Consider the following 18,134-nt stretch of genomic DNA (forward strand, 5'->3'; position numbering starts at 1 on the left):
ATGTTCACAGACACTTGAACGGCATTGTAATCACGGATCAGTAGAGGAGCGGTGTCATGTCGATAATCTCAGCTTTAACACCAACCTTGTATAGGGTTGAATCCTGTCAAAAACAACAGTGGCAGCATGACGGACTGACAGTCTCCACTTTCTGCTTGCTGTTAAAGACAGTTGTCAGAACAGTTGACAGGAAACAGAGCTAGCTGCAGGTTGGAGTATTAAAGGAAAAGTTCATCTCAAAATCAACTTTGTGTGATTTTTTACTCACCCACATGACGTTCAACGTGTTTTAAGACCTCCCGGCGTCTTCGGAGCACAAATAGAGATATTTAGGTGACATCCGAGAGATTTCCAGGCCTCCTCACAGACATCATGGTTGTAGTTGTTGTCAAGGTCCAGAAAAGTACTAAAGACATCCATCTGCTCATGGTGACTCAATTGAATTTTTTGAAGAAACGAGAATGTGGGAAAAACAAACCATAATAACGACTTTAATGAATACATCCATTAAAGTTGGTATTTTGGTTTGTTTTTCGCACATAAAGCATTCTCGTCGCTTCAAAAGAATTCAACTGAGCCACTATGAGCAGATGGATGTCTTTAGTACTTTTCTGGACCTTGACAACAACTACAACCATGATGTCTGTGAGGAGGCCTGGAAATCTCTCGGATGTCACCTAAATATCTCTATTTGTGCTCCGAAGACGCCGGAAGTTCTCTAAACACGTTGAACGTCATGTGGGTGAGTAAAAAATCACGCAAAGTTGATTTTGAACTGAACTTTTCCTTTAAGTGTGCCGAAAGTAGGGGCCTGTTCCACAAAAGCTTCTATCCTATATTCAGTTTTATTCCGTTTTAATTTAAATTTATCTATGTAGTGCTTTTCACAATGTTGCATTGTTTCAAAGCAGCTTTACAGTTAGAAAGACCAAAACAAACAAACGTTAGTATTAGTATCTTTTGGCCAGAACAGCCTGGTGTGTCTTTGAGATCATCCTCCAAAAATAAACCTACAAACTAGGTAGTTTGTGCAAGCAACTTTTATGGTATTTATAGTTATTCATATTTATGATTAATATTGATGGTTTTAAAGACATTTGAGAGAACCTAACCTAACCCCACATCTATACCTTAAACTTAAAGAGTAAATATGTCGTGATTTTTAAGATCCTACTTTGGTTTATGGATTGTCCAACAACAAGTTTACGTACACTTTCATTTTCTAATAAAAGGCAGTTATTATTACCTTCTTGATTGACTCTCAAATGATTCATTCGGCCATTCATCCATCTAATCCCCCCCTTTCTGTCAGCCTACTCTGATCTGATTGGTCACATGGTCTAGACACACTGCATGAAAGGTCATTTGAAGGACATTGTAATAGTTACCCTTTAACCACTTTTCAACCATATAAATCAAAACATAATAAATTCAACAGAAACACCATAAAACTATTACAAACACCTCGTGTTACAAAGCCTATGAACTCAAGCGATATGATAACTATACACAAAGAACTCTGTGAACGCCTCTGCGGTTCCCTATAAAGTACAGGAGGCTGTGCAGTATCGGGAGTAAACCACAGCTGAAGGACGGTGTTATACTGTATTTATGATACAGCACTAGCCTCAGGTACATTTGCTTTAATAAAACGGTTATCACATGATACAAAAATTACTGTGAAGCCAAAAAACATGTATCAGTGCAACTTCCATGAAGTAAAATCACTGAAAGTCTTCCTTCCACTGGAAAACAATTATTTGTGAATTTTAGAAGGTTCTGTCAGATGACTTGGCTTCCAGAGATGCAGTAGACAACCTGGACACCCTGGATGACCTGTCCATTCAACAGGATATTTAGAGTTTTTTTTTGTGTCTGTTGACGTCTGTGTCCCATTTCAACTAGATAAGAGGGTCCTGTGATAAGGCAATCCCCATCTCTTAACATCTCTTGTATTTTGCCATCAACAACCATAAATGTGGGTGTGATTTGATGTCAGTTTTCGTGTCAGACCAAAGGACTACTCTCTTGCGCTGCTCCCTGACATTCTCAGAAAGCTAATGTAAAAAATGTCAAAGAATTGTTGATGTCTTTTTGTCACCATGGTAACATGCAAGTGATTGAGTTTGTTTTAAGCGCATAATATTTCATGAATCCAAGTTGTAAGCATGGTAACTATAAAAATGTTCCAAACCTCCAACAGAAGTTCTATTTTGAATTTAATGTGGACTTTTGGACAATTGTAGGCTCAGCATTTTAAACCCCCCTCATGTGATTCTCACCGTGTGCAGTGAACAGTATGTCAAGACATTGAACATGCTAATTTGTAAAAGGATTTTTCACGTCTCGTTCAGTGTTGTCATGGCAGAGCACTAAGCTAATGGTGAAAAGGGGAAACAGAAAGTGTCTCATAGCTTCTGTGTGATTTTAATCAAACTTGAGTTATTTTGTCATGGGGTCTGATCACATTCAGATGGCTATTTTGAGTCACAGTCAAAGCGCCACCAACTGGCAGAAGGAAGTGTGACACAACAGACAAAAGTCCACTTATATTTACCCCCTAAAATGCATGCGCCCACCTTGCGTTAATTTCCGAGAGCCACCATGTGGTGATGGCATCGCAGTGCTTGGTCCCTTTATTGCTGCTCGCAGAATTACAGCCTTTAAAGGGACAGTTCACCCAAAAATGAAAATTCTGTCATCATTTACTCACCTTCGAGTTGTTCCAAATCTCTATACATCTCTTTGTTCTGGTGAAACGAGAGAAAGATATTTGGAAGAATGCTTATAACCACACAGATTTTGCCCCCCATTGACTCCCATGGTAGTGAAAAAATACAATGAGTCAAAAGTGCCCCAGAACTGTTTGCTGTCCTACATTCTTCAAAATATCTTCTTGTGTGTTCAACAGAACAAAAATGATAAAGTGATTTTTCCCACTATGGGAGTCAATGGGGGGCGAGATCTGTCTGGTTATAAGCGTTCTTCCAAACATCTTTCCCTGTGTTCATCAGAACAAAGACATTTATACACATTTGGAACAACTCGAAGGCGAGTAAATGATGACTGATGATTTTTGGGTGAAGTATCAATTTAAGCGAATCAGAGACTAAAGAGTAGTCCCCACAATTACAAGAATAGAAGTACATATTACATGATGGACTTTAATAACATACAGAGAGATTAAAATGTCAAAAAAATTCAACGCATGTGGAAACTACGAAAAAAAGTGTTTTCTACATTTTGTTTTTCTAAATCTCCTAAGTATAGTTTGGCCTTTGTAAAGAAGGATTTGGGAAGTGTATGTTGCAGAAAATGTATATTTTGGTAAATGGAATTATTATAGATACATGTCTGTGTATAAGTGTGTGTGTTCCAGTAGCTCTTTGAAAGTGAACAGAAGGTTTTTTCAGTGTTCGTCATAATATTTTAATGGAAACATTTCTCTCTAGTATGCAGTAGAGTGAAGCTGTCCTTCGTGTACAACATTCCATGATCAGTGACGATGTGATTCAAATAGTGATAAGAAAATGAACATGAGGCCTTAGATGACAGACACAGCGATTTGGGATCTGGATGATTGGTCCCTGGATGTGGCCATTACTCCTGAAATCATTACAAGTTATCAGTGTCAAACAGCAGAAGAGTAAAGTTTGATTTGGACTGGAGAGAAATCAAAGTCAATCAAAATGCCCTCTCCCAGACTATTGATTCTGTTTTGTAAACATCAAGATGGGATCGATTATTGAGAAAAGTTAAAGCAGCGTTGAGCGGTTTGTTTCTTGACCTTCTGTCATCTCTTCCACTTCTGTTTGGTTTCACTTTTTCTTTTTCAGAAGACTAATATTGGTAGGTGACAACAAATAGCTTTATCTTTGTCAATAAAAAATAAAACGAAGATAAAAAGCTCTGGTGAACAGTTTTATATCACACAGCTTTGTAAAATGGCATAACAGATCTTGTTACACATTTATTTACAGTGTTTATTTATTAAAGTTTAGATTTCAAACATTATTTATCAACAAAATTTGTGTTGTAATATCATGTCTCTATGAAGCCCTACCTTTCAAAACGTTCAGTCTTATAGGCCCTTGATAGGCCCAGTCTGTTGTATTTGGTCAAATGCTTGGACGCTATTTTTCGGAAGTGTTACACCCCTTACCATAATCGCAAGTTTCAGCTTCTCACATGTGAACAGTAAAAATGGTATCAGTTTTGTCTTATTAATTCAAGATTGTATCAAACTATAATACAAAGGACAGACAGACCGATCAGAACCACGTTTTTATCTTATAGACATTGTACATCATAAACCATTAAAAAAAGGGTTACATGCACCGTATCTATTACACAAAAAAATCAAGTCCAGTGACTCTTAAACCGAGCCCTTTTTTGACTAGGCAGTAATTATTTAAAAGAGCACAAATGTGATGTGTGCAGGGGTTAAATTGGGCCGGGGGCTCATAGGCTGACGGTCTCGCTCTGCTCCACGCATGTGTGCGGCTCTTCTGGTGTTGTGGAGCGGCACTCCGTCGTGCTCCAGTATAAATCTCAAGTTTAAGTAACAATTTACATTTTTTTGTCTGTGTATACAACTTACATTGATAATCACGCAAAAACGGATCTATGCAACGTAGTAACCAAACTCGCCATCGTACATTAACCACGTGCGCGCAGAAATCATTTCCCGCCTACCATTCCGAAGTGATCATCCCTATGCCCTACTCTCTCCAAAGAGTGAAGCTCTTGGTGTGTAACTCTGAAGGGAAAAACGCAATCGTCCGTTTAAAATTCATTTGACAAAAGGAGCAATTAAAACAACGTTATATTCGCTTTATTTGGACTAAGTGACGTTTTGTATTGTGTCCCCTTCTTAAAGGGCCCTTTGGAGGGAGATATATTCTGTTTGGAACGCGTTGCGTGTCTGCGCGCGCCTGTGTCTCCTTTCTGCAGCGTCCAGCCGCGCACGCACTGCCTATAGAGGGTGAGCATTGACGTCACTTTCCCACGTGAACACGCCGGGACACGCTCCCTTGAGTGGTAAAACTAAGGCAAAATGGCTGCATTCAATAGGAGGAACAAAAACCGGGACTAAAACACGCAATAATTTGCTGAAACTACAAGCAGCTGGACTCGACGGTGATCCTTACGACTACCTTATGACTTACAATGGAATCAGGTGTTCTTAGACACTCAAATGTTGCGCGGAATTGCGTTTCCTGATATTGTAAGCATTCGTTTTGCCCAGTGTTTTACCACTCAAGCAGGCGCGTTCACGTGGGAAAGTGACGACACGTCCATACCCTCTATTTACGAGTTGTAGACATGACGCGCGGCGTCGCTTCTCGTCCGGTGCGCACTGTTGTTTTAACGTTTCAAGTCATAATGCGCTGTTTGTGAAGAAATGATGTCATTTTAATCAAATTCAAGCTTTTAAAGCGGTTTGTTCATGGTGCGTGCGGCAGCAGCGATGCACAAGTTAATGGGTCATCTCAAACATTGTGAATGTTGTGTGAAGCTTTGACAGAAATGTACTGCAAATACACAGGTCATACAATTCTGTGGACGTTAATAAATGAAGATATTAAATGAAGATATTTGATATTGACACAAGGAAATGGCACAGGCCTGTACAGAAAGATTGTATTCGTACTTGTTAGCTTTGTAAACTGTTGGTGTCTAGAATGAGTTTGATCAGCATTTTATTGTTCATAGCAAAGGGCTTAAAGTTTGTCAATTAATAAGATTATAAGATTTGTATACGCACCCCTCAAAATCCCCCACAGACAATCAGACAAATCCCAATTTAACCCCTGGTTGTGTGACCTCGTGGAGGCCATTCGTGGTCGTATATGGAAATGAATATCTTCAGTCGTTGTGGACTTTTTTGAAGACCCTTTTCACCAAACACCAACACTAAAGTTGAACATGTGAAAAAGCATATATGACCCCTTTGCGATGCTTACTGTAGAAACATTCTGACTCTCCCGTGATCATAATCCAGAAGAAACGCACACTGTAACCCAAGTAGTGTGCATATAGCAATGCTTATTGAAATACCTTAAACCTTGATCAAAACATCTTTAGAATCTCACGAAATCTGCAAATACTTGAGAAACTGAATAAGCAAGAGGGATGAACAGTTCATCATCTCTTCAATCAACCCCAACAGGTTGAGTTGCTTTTGACTGATTTTGTTTAAGGAATTCTATGTTTGCATATAGCAAGAACAACAAAAAATGAAAGCAACCAAAAGTTCAATTGAAAAGGTAGGTATTTACATAATAGAATTCAAGAATTCAGATGGGATCAATGGAGCGGCCTTGAGACCGTATAAGCACACACGAGTGGAAGTCAATGGCTTCCTCTTACACCGGCTCTAATCGCATTTCTTTTTCCTCTCCCTCTCTTGCCGAGCCCTTCGAAGCAGATGTCCTCTGAAATGTTAAAAATTTAATTTGTCGACATGTCGACATCATATCCTCAATCACTGTCCATGCAATGACGAAGGCCAGGGCTCGGGGGACGCGAGGCAGGCCGGCTCGGGCTGCCACACTCAGATGGGGGAACGGAGCCCTGATTAGGGCCTCACACTGACTCCAATTGTCCAAGACAGCTTAGAAATCAGATTATTAACTCTGATACCAGACACCACAGCTTCTCGTCATGATTAGCATGAAAATTTTGATATAGATCAATAAGCAATCTTTCCCTGTCTTGCCAGATGTAGACAGCCTTCATTAATCTAGAAATGATGTTGATGTCAAGGAATTAAGACAGGACATATATATATATATATATATATCATACCAAATAATCTTGTGACAGTTAAGTGTAAAAAGCGTATGGGAAAATGAACACACGTAAACGTTACACAGATTCCTGCAGAAGTAAGAGATATAGGTGACAATCTCGATAATTAACACTGGTTTATGCATTAGCTATGATAAAGTTAAACTAACCATCAGCAATATTTTTTTACAGCATTTATGTTAGCTAATACAATATTATTTGAAATAAATATTTAAATTACGAATGAATAACTAAACCACCTTGATCAGTATAATGAGTGTAAACGTCATGAGATTAAGGAAATAATTACATTTAAATCATTTTTAATTCATACAGTTTAATCGGAAAATCTATTTTGTGACGTTACCTGGGTCTCAGTGGCCGAGGCAGCCGCATGTTAATCCTAAGCCTCTTAAAGAACAAGAATTTATATCAAGAGAAATATGAAAGAAGCATGTGGCATAGTTGATTTGAAGAATGTAGGACAGTATTACAACAGATTAAAATATTATCTGCGTCGCAGTTCCACCCTGAAATAGGGTATTACAGATACATTACACGCTGGCCGCGCATTGATATCTTATTAGTTGGCTTTCGGGGCAGTCCGGACAAAACCTAATGCAAGTACGTACTTTTATGTCTTGTTTCCAGAAAGTGGTGAAATGAAGAAATGAATATGTGCCTGAATGCACCAGAGATGAAATATATGCATATTGATTCTTGAGCTGAGAAGCAGAGCATGGTGAGTGCATGGATAATTATGACTCGCTGGAGTATAATTAATCTAGCCTGTGTCATTATGGGAACTTGAGTCCACACACATCGTTATATTCGTCTAATCCATTTGCCTCCCCCACCTCCATGATGTCCTCTACATGCCCTGTTGTGTGACGCTTTACATATTCAATAAGTGCAAACATCCAAAACAAAAAAACCCAACTTTTAGACGGCACATGCCATTATTTACAGGCCTTCTCGTTTCGCCTGATTTTAAAGGACTTTTTTTAAGAAACAGCACGCTATCGCCACAAACGCTGCTGGCTTATTTATACAAATGAAAGCAGATGAATCTATTTTTAGCGTTTCCTCTTTGGACTGTGGCCATAGCTCTAGAGTTGTCAATCAGTCTGTAAATGGATCCAATTGGCTGAGTGGCTGTGGTTTGTGAAAGAGGGCTTTTATGTTTTCCCATGTGCGAGTATTGAACTTTGGGTCAGGTTCAAATTAATTAAAGCCCCATAACTGTAAGTGCTTGCTAATGACGGCAGTTTTACCCACCCAATATTTAATATTTCATCATTAAACAGTTAAGTGACCTAATATGATCCCGATACAGTCGCCATTATGCAGCATCGATCAAAGTGACCTTTTCATGCTAAAGAGAATCTGTCCGACACCTCCTCCCGGCTTTGGTCTAATGTGTTGCTGTGCAGTCTTTCCGTTTTTGGCTTCCACTTGGATCTGGCCGTGACTGTTAGTGGGCCAAGGGGAACATATAATCTGTGACAATGAAAACATCATTTACAAGTGAAATCACAGCTGACCTTAACAGTAGGCAATTTCGGCACCCTGCTCGCTGCTTTTTGTTCGGCAATCGCAATTGCTTTCCTTGGGCGGCTCTGGCTGTTTTGAGTTGCTAAACTGTGCTATAACCCTGTGTTGTAAGAGACCCGAGGATTGAGACGGGTTTTCCTTCCATGTTCATTCATTCTCTCTTCGGTATGATAACTTTCCTTGATTCTGATTGGCTGAGCCGAGTTCCAAGCCGTTATAAACGGCTGACCGCACCACATAGCCTAAATATCACTTTATTTACTTTATTTTATGAAACCTTGCTACGCATATGGAATAACCGTTTTATAAAAGCAATAAGCTCCGCTTTGCTTTATTAAAATGACAAATTAGGACATTATTGTTGCATATAAATGCACTGAATTAGTATATTACTGTTTATTTCCATTTTTCAATATTATTTTAAGAGTATAATAGTCTGTCTGGGATTTCATTTTTATTTTGCTGACTGATGTCTTCATTTGGACATGTCTTGCTGATGTCAGGGTCTCACTATAAGCGCTACTTTTTATAAAATGCTGTAGAATTAAACCATTTCTCCTGAAGACCTCGATTGGCTGGATCAGATGTGTTTATTTGGGTCAGTAGGCCAATTGACCTCAGAAAGCAGGACTGCATGCAAGTGAACTGCAGTTTTAAGAAATTCTGCTGTCAACAACAGAAAAACGCAAACACAAAAATGTAATAATGTATATACAGTATATATATATATATATATACTGTATATATATACACAGTATATACAGTATGTGTGTGTGTATTAATCATGAATCATTTTAGTTATTGCTATTTATTCCCAGGCATACAGAATGGATAACATTTTAATTGTTATTTTGTCCCATTCTCAAGATTAAGATTTTAGGGTTTCAGATTTACTGTATACGTGTCAAATATCTAAGGATGACACTTCAAACAACAATATTAAACATATAACACTAATGAGTAAATGCGAATAGGAATTTCATCGTTACTCGTCAACAAAATATTTATATTATTGTTGTAGTACAAATGAAATAATCATAGCGCATGTGTAACGGTTTGCGGTAAATGTTAAAAGCAGCCTTTTGTTGTCTGTTTTTACATTTACACCTGCAGCCTCTCTGGTTTGCGTGCTGTTTGTTGAATGGGAAGCCTTGTCTGTGAAAGGTGAAAGAGTTGACTACCTCATCACTTCCATGACAGCGCTGCAGAAATCAGGCATGGCAGTTTCATATGAGCTCAAATACTGCAATCCTACATGTCTTTGCACCAGTTACCATTTCATACAGACCACAAATTCACAATGACACCTGGTTAAGGCCCCTGTATCCCTGCTGATGGATGCATGCCTGCATGTGAGCGCTTTTCAACAACAAAACCTGTCCTATCCCACACACGTTCACACTTAAGCATACGTCATGTAATGGACACTTTATCATTGTTGAATTTAAATAAACTCGTGGCCTGAATCTTGTTTTGTTTTCACACATATCTGTCTGAAGCAATCATCTTCATTTATTAATATCCACAGAATGTTAATGACCTGTGTATTTGCCGTTTTTTGCTTTTGTCCAAACTTCACACAAAATTCATCATGCTCTCTTTCAACTTGTCATCATGTGTTCAATCTATATTGTCTTTCAGTTTCAATGTCTTTTGTGTGCGTCAGTTCAGTTTCAGTCACGTTTTTCATTTCTTGTGACTTGTGACATACCAATCCATGTTCATTTGTGTTTGTTTTTTTTTAAACGTATTTAAAATTGATTTAAATACGACTTGAGGTCAAAAATGAGATATCTTTAATATTTCCATTGTTTTCTTCCTTTGTATTACATGAAAAGCAAATGGAAATGTTTTCTCATATCTCCTGTATCTCTGACGTTTCTCGTAAAGGTCCAGTGGATGAATTGTAGTGGCATCTAGTGGTGAGGTTGTGAATTGCATCCCATGGCTCACTCCACCCCTCCCTTCAAAGCACTACGGTGGCTGACACAGCACTAAGATGTCGTCGCGTTTTCCCTTCTTTGCCGAAAGAGATAACATATATTCATTATATTATTAACAACATGGAAAATTCCATGTAAGGGGATCCACAGTGTATGTAGATAGAAACAGCTCATTCTAAGATAATAAAAGCATAACACTTCATTTTGTAAGGTCTTTACACACCTCTGAAAACATAGTTATGTATATTATATTGCATTTCTCTCAAAAGATCTTCCAAAAAAATACACACTGGAAAGGGGGAAATTAAGTCTCGCGTACACCTAAATTTCAAAAGAGATTTCACACAATGGAGTCATAAATGGTGCTCGTATGTGCCAAGTCTGAAGTCCAAAGTGAATGTTCCCATAGATTATTACCTCAAAAGTAACTAAAAAATTCAATAAGTAGACAAACATCAAAAGTAACTAAAAAATTCAATAAGTAGACAAACATCAAATCATTTTGTCTCACAATCAACATATTTTTTCTTATTACAGTCATATCACTAAAACAAAATATTGAAAATTTTGTTTCGTTTTAATCCAAAATTCTCTTTTTTTACCAATTATTTTGACTCTCCTGGCCACATTACATGACTCATGATACATGATATAATGTTTCCTTACAGAATGTTACATTAGCTGTAGTATCAGTATACTCTCTGTGAGATTAAACTCCCAGCATTTTTTGTAATTGCTTTTTTAAAAGCAAGAAAAAACAAGCTCACAAGCAATAAGTTGACTGGTGACGGGAAGTCAATGAGATGGACAGGCGTGCAGTCAGAGACAAGGCCTGTCCAACACTCTCAGCACCAAAGCATCATCTGCACAGACCAAATCAAATAGAACTGGGGCAAATGTACAATACTCTAGTGAGAGACTGATGTTATCTAATAATCAAGAGACCTTCTAAATTCTTACACACCCACCAACCCCAGCCAAGACTGCGGTGCTACCACTAAATATCCCTCGGTTCTGGGTATTTCACCCAAAGAATTACTATTCAGTTATTATTTACTCACAAACCAAAAAAAATGCACTATTAAAGTACCTGAATTGATTTTCAAGTCCTCTTGAGCTTTGCTCTTGTGTGGCTTGACGGACGCATGTTTAATATTAAACAAATGAAATATAATGAATACGATAAATTACATTATATTTACAAAAGATTAACCCAAATCGCATGTCTTGCTTTAAAACTGACAAGAGATTTTTTTTCTCACGGAAGGTCTGCATTTGTTAAAAATGAGCTAATAAAATATTTTGAATCAATACATAAATGTCCAGTAATTTACTTAAGTATAATAATTGGGATGATGTTGCTTAATGCCATTGCATTTGCTCATGTTAGTTCATTGTGCATTGATGGAGACAGTTACAACTTTTGATAAAAATGTAGATGCTGAAATGAACACGAAGACAAATAAATGCTTTAGAAGTTTTACTGCATTCATTGTTCATGATAACTAATGCATTAAGCGAAGTTAACCAATAAAAATGATTTGAAAGATTGGAGCAATGTGAGAGGGAGCAATTATTTAAACGATGCTTGCTATGAAATTAATTTGTTAAACAATCAATCGTCACAACATAGTCAAATCTGTGTAAACCTCTGGCACTGCGTCAGTTTGTACGAGTCAGGTGGTTGTGTCACTCTGTAATGTAAACAGACATTCTGCTTTCAGACTTAAAGAGAATCATTTAAAAGCACATTAGAAGCAATTATAATGGAAATTGTGCAGAAACAAGCGCATTAAGATGGTTTGTTAGGACTGGATGTACGTGAGCGAGCTGCGAACGTGTGTTTGCCGCCATTTGAGTTGATATGGTTGCTGATTTCGCCCACATTTTTTAAAATCCCTATTATTTGCATTCATTGATTTGAGAGGAGGATGGGATGCTTCATGCAGAAATGCTGATACTGACCAGTGCATAGATAATTTGCCATGAAAGACAATCGATATATAACAAACAGTCCCTAATCAGCGCCGAACCTGACAGAATGACATTCCATTATCCCTGTCTAGTGCACTGCAGTCAGAACAAGTAAACTTCATAGGGCACGGTGTACTTGCACATTTACGTATCCAAATGAGGACAATCGATTGCTTTTTCGTTTAATCTTGTTACGAATGTTTTTGAACTGAAACTATATTTCTAAAAGCACTAAAACACTTTGACATATTTCTCTGTAATAACTTGTTTTATTACCTGCTAAAACAATCCTCTATTTCCAGGCCATTGTTTCTCGACCAGGAAGCCGAGCGGCAACTAAAGATCTAGATATTTCAAAGTGTTTGAGCCGAACAATTACAGTATATATGTAATTAGTATATGTAATTAGATTGCAAATTTCGTGCCTATGCCACAAACTGCCGTGAGACTGGGTTGTGAATTTGCACAAGGGGGGGTTCTTTTTCAGTTGTTGCCTACAAGCTTTTCTATATGTAATTATTTACCAAAATCTAGAATGTTTTTATTCCAATTTTTTGACATTGTTGTAGGCACTGGGGGCCTCGAAGTCAAAAAGGTTAAGATCCACCATTCTAAACCCAAGCATGGAAAAAACACATCCACACATGTACAAGTGCTAGCATTTTCAAAGAGTGACAGATCATGAGTGACATCAGCAGAGGGGCTCTGATTGGACATGTACAGAACAGAATTACCCTCCACCGCTCTGACATGTCCTACAATCAATATATGTGCAAGTCCATCTCATGAATAAAAATTCATACGTCAAAAGCAGAGGGCATGAAATAGAGTGTGTGATAGGTTTGATTCAGTCACAATGTGCAGAGCTGCTTAGCAACTCAATCTGTCTGTCTCTTAAAGGCGGGATGTGCATGAACAGCTTGTAGGATAAGTGTAACCGTTTAAAATCTTAGCAAATCTACATTTAAATATTAAAATGCTCCAAAGTTTAGTGGGTTAAATAATGGTATGAATCAGGGCTAATATTACTTAAATTCACAGGGACCGTGACAAAATGTTTTTATTGATGCACCCCTCCCCCAAGCCCAATGAATAGATTAAAGAAACCTTCATGGGCCCCTTTTTCACAGGTCTTGGGTCAACATTGAGGGCAATGAATTTTATTCACATCCAGTCTTGACAGCAAACTTGTTTACTTTTGATTTTGTTTAACATCCAAATGTGTGTGTGAGATCATTAACTGCTCCTCAAAAATCGCAAGCTGTACCAACAACAAAGGACACAGTACGTTCACCTCAGCAAACGAGACGGATCCTTAAAACACTAAATCAATATTCTTAAAACTTTTCTTTATTATCCCTCAATGCTATGCATAATCTCGTATCTTGATAAATTTGTTAGTTCTATTTGCTGCTCACTGGGGTCTACAGAGATGGTTGTATTGGAATCTTGTTCTGCTCTGAAAACCCTAATAATTTGACTGTACATTAAATAAGCACAAAGTATTGAATATTGGAATGAATTATCTTTATTATTGCTCCAAGAAAATAAATGTATTTAACAGGGTCCATGTTTACCAAAGCAAGCACCAACACATTCTCACTCCTGACTCATCACATTTTGACATTCGGGCATTTGACAAAAAAGTTTTTACGCTCGCTTGAGGTGGTTTTTCTTTTTTTTTAAAAAGGGTTAATGCGAATAATGGGAGATGGAAACACATTTGTCAAATAAATTCCTGCAAAAAGTCATGTAACTGCACTATGAGACTGCGTAACCTGACTAACCAGAGTACTGATCTTGTTACACAGCATGAGAAATGTTGTGATGGTCATTCTAAATGCCTGAGCAAAGTCGTCAAAGTATTTCTGTAATTGCCTCTTAGAACTGTCAGGACTGTGTTTCCCAAACAGCAGGCATCCACAAACGCACCGCATTTATTGTGTTTCGTAATCGTCGACTTGAGCAAGTTTTATTATATATGAAAATTATTATATTCAGTGGCTTCTCTTACTTTTCTTACTGATATTTAGTAGCAGTTTATTAGTGACGGTTGACTAGTTGGATGGAAACGGTGCTTATTCGAAAATGGTTTATGCGCTATTCCAATTTTGCGCATAAGCTAAATTCGCAACTTTGGATGGAAACCCGGGACGCTGAAGAAACACACACCGAGGCACCTGGAAATGAAGGTGAAATACACACACCAACATCCAATGAGTCGAGTGCTAATGGCAGCATTTGTGCTTCAGCCTCCACTGATATTCTCACTTAGCCGGCTTCCGAATTAGTAAATCAAAAACGTCCTCAATAAATATGCCATATTTTATAAAGCATCCAGACATTTTCCTGAGGTGCACACCGAGTTTACTTTCACAAGAAATTGGAAACTCCTCCGACAGGCCTGTAACATGAGTCTAGTAAACCGCGCTGACTTTTGTCACATTAGGGCTGTGACGGTGGCCGTGACAACCGTACCAGTACATAAAATCAAACCGGCTATGACCCGCTTGCTAGGTGTGGGAGCGCGCGCAGGTTTTGCCGCGGTTGCGGAGAGACATCTATTGCGCTCCTGTGCACATCTTCTGAACGCGCATTTAGTGCAGCTGTACACATTATAATCTGGACAATGTCAACAAGTAAGTTTTCCACCAACGAGTAGGAAAAAGTAACGTTTTATGGCAATCTGAATAGGAAAGCCAATGTAGGTTTAAACAGTTTGTTTCAAATGGAATTGTTAAGGACAATCGCGTCCCACACTCTTTATTACTCGCGGGAAAAGTTCGTTATTTTCGCGTGAGTGGCGCGAAAACTCTTCGCGCGAATTCATAGCTTGGTTAAATACGCGACTGACTGAAGTTGTCACTGCAACAAGAGCTTTTTTATTTAATATTTAACTTTAATCATTTAAGTTTTCATTATTTACTGATGTTTATTTAAATGTTTCATATGCTGTAGTGTGCCGTTTGAGATATCATATTTCAATTTCAAGTTTTTAACTATTTAACAATTTCAAGTATTTAAATAAGGCCCATATTTCTCTTCCACTCGTCATGTGGTTGCTACACGCAAATATAATAATATAAATATTATTTATATAAATAATATATATTTCCCAAACCACCGCACCACCGCTGTTGATTTGTCCATTACCACCGCGGTGGTAAAAAAACTGCCACCGTCACAGCCCATGCGCCGCAAAGCCGTGGGACAGTGTTAAATCAACTGCACAGTGATGCCGTTTCATTTGTAGAGCGAAGTTTATTGAATTGCATTTGTCGCCACACTGGGACAGAACACCGGTCCATCAATTTTTCTTAAAAATTACTTCGGTTGAAAGTGTGATGGGAATTATTCCGGCCCACCCACAATTTTACAGGCCCACCTATCATCTACTTTCTGTATCCGCCTCTGGTCAAGACCCAGACACCATGGCCACTCGAATTTACTTTATATTGGGATGTGATTTTTGCAATGATGACAGTCAGGATAATTGTGTTTACATTATGCTATTCAGGGAGTTTGAGCAAGTATAACGTAACAGTTTATTTAATATATAATATAAAACACAAGATATATGCAGTCACAATGTTGTTCAAAAACGACAAATATTCCAAGTGTACCAAATCCCGACAATCGATTTGTAACAGATGCGAAAGCGATTTTCATCTGACGTAAATCTCAGATCCGGTGAACAGACATTGAAAAACTGCCACCAGAAGAAGCGTTACATCAGCTTCGATTGTGCAATAGCATCGGCTCTTGTGTGTCTCGTGACCGACTGCGTCATTACGTCTCCTTTGAACGTGAACCGGTATTGGCTCCCGTGTTCGACTGCGTCATGCTAACTTTTCGGTTAATGTTTGAAAAGGGGCTGCTGAGTTTTCTGTATAAAGTTATCGTTAGGCTTTGGTTCAAAAGGTCTGCGACGCAAGTTGTCTGTAATATTTTGATACTGTTATTTAGTCAGATTTGCGTGTTGTGTTTTATATGGTTGAGAAGTGGTTAGGTGGGGTTAGGTCCTCCAAAATATCTTTGAAACCATAAATATTCATGAAACAAATTCTATTTTTACAAATGCAATGAATAAACCCTGTCCCATTCTGGAGCGTAGGAATACTCCGCTTGTTGAAAAACGACGCCAAAGGGGCGCTGCTCGAACGTCAATGTGTGACGAGTCGGGAGTGAGAACACGTTGAGGTATTACTGTAAAACACCATCAATAACACTAAAATAAGTTAAAACCTCTATGACCTTTTATAAACAATTATCATCAGTTCTTACTCTTTGACCAAACAATCAAAGCATTCAAGGGCTTGTGGGTAATATCCGTAAAAAAATATTTTAACTGATCGTTTTGGGTCCATTTTAGAAAGCAAATGGATTTTGTTGGTTAGTATGTTAAGACAAATGAACTTACGGTATTTAATTTATGGGTCTGAAATCCAAACCTTTAAGTAATTTTAGTCATGTTTACTTAAAATTATTTCATCAGTTACTCACACTCATGTCATTCCAAACATGTATGACTTTCTTAATTCTATAGAATTAACCAAAGACAATAGGAATAAACTCAATTGACTAGACAGATGGCAAGTGAGAGAGGAGAGAAAGAAATCAAATCTCATGGTTTCAGAAAGTTGTAAAGGTGTGTTGAATGCATCACGTGTGAAGTTTGCATTGAATTTGCACTAGGAGGTTTCTTTTTCAGTTGTTGCCTATGAGCTTTTACACATCGTTTGTTAAAATTAAAATTGGTAATGAATGTAATGGTCCTGATGAGGCAGCACTTCCTGTAACTGTGGTCAGTAATGTGTATGTAATGTAAGGAGCCCTGAGCTCACCATAACATCCAGACAGTCTATTGGCCATAGAAGAAATATGCTTGTGTGTGTGTGGGAAGGGTAAACCCTACGGTGTGGGGACATGTTGTGTGGACATTTTTTTAATCCCCAGCTTATAAATCATACAGAATGAACTTTTGTGAAAATGTAAAAGAGCAGACAGTTGTGTGTGATTGTTAGGGTTAGGGGGAGGGAATATGAGATACAGTTTGTACAGTATAAAAACCATTGCGTCTATGGAATGTCCTCATAAAACATGGAAGCCCAACATGTGTGTGCGTGCGTGTGTGAGGATGACATCATAGAACAGACAGTAATGAGAGGCTTACCTAACTCTGACTGTGTGTTATTCATCTGAGAGGTCTAAGAAAACAAACAGTTAAACAGAGCATCAAAATGCATGTCATTCAATAAAAAGCTCAATGGCGTTCTTATAAAGCAGGGATTTCAACAATAGAATGGATTTTTGAACCCTTCTCACGATTCTGTGAGTTAGTACTTACTGGAAATAAGTAGGGCATAATGATGCTCGCAAGAGTACCGAAGTTCAAAACAAGCATTAGAACGGGAAAGAATGGTTATTGGCATTGGTTGTTGAATTTGCAGTTCTTTGAAAGATCAAAGTTTTTACAGCTTTTACCACAAATTGATTTGAAACTTAAAAACAAAACAAATATTCCATACATCCTTTTGGTAAAACAAGCCATAAACACTGCCTGTATATTAATCATTATAGAAGAACTGGACAAACTTTTTTAGCCGTTTACGCTGCTAAAGTCTCTTGTCATATCTACTGCGCTCTTTGTCATGCCATGACACTTATTTCATTTAGCCAAGGTCTGTCCCGCTCTACAGCAAAAGCTGAAGAAACATCTGTTGACCATGCAAGAACCTGTACCGCACTGCCACAGTTAAACAACATATAGCAGCCAGCCCTGCGGTGGTGTATTGGTTGAAGATGCGCGCAGTGGAGATCGCATTAAAGCAGTTGAGCAACAAAGATATCAGATGTTCCAGTTTGTGGCCC

This window comes from Triplophysa rosa, linkage group LG8, assembly GCF_024868665.1.
Source record: "Triplophysa rosa linkage group LG8, Trosa_1v2, whole genome shotgun sequence".
NCBI classification, from domain to species: Eukaryota; Metazoa; Chordata; class Actinopteri; order Cypriniformes; family Nemacheilidae; genus Triplophysa; species Triplophysa rosa.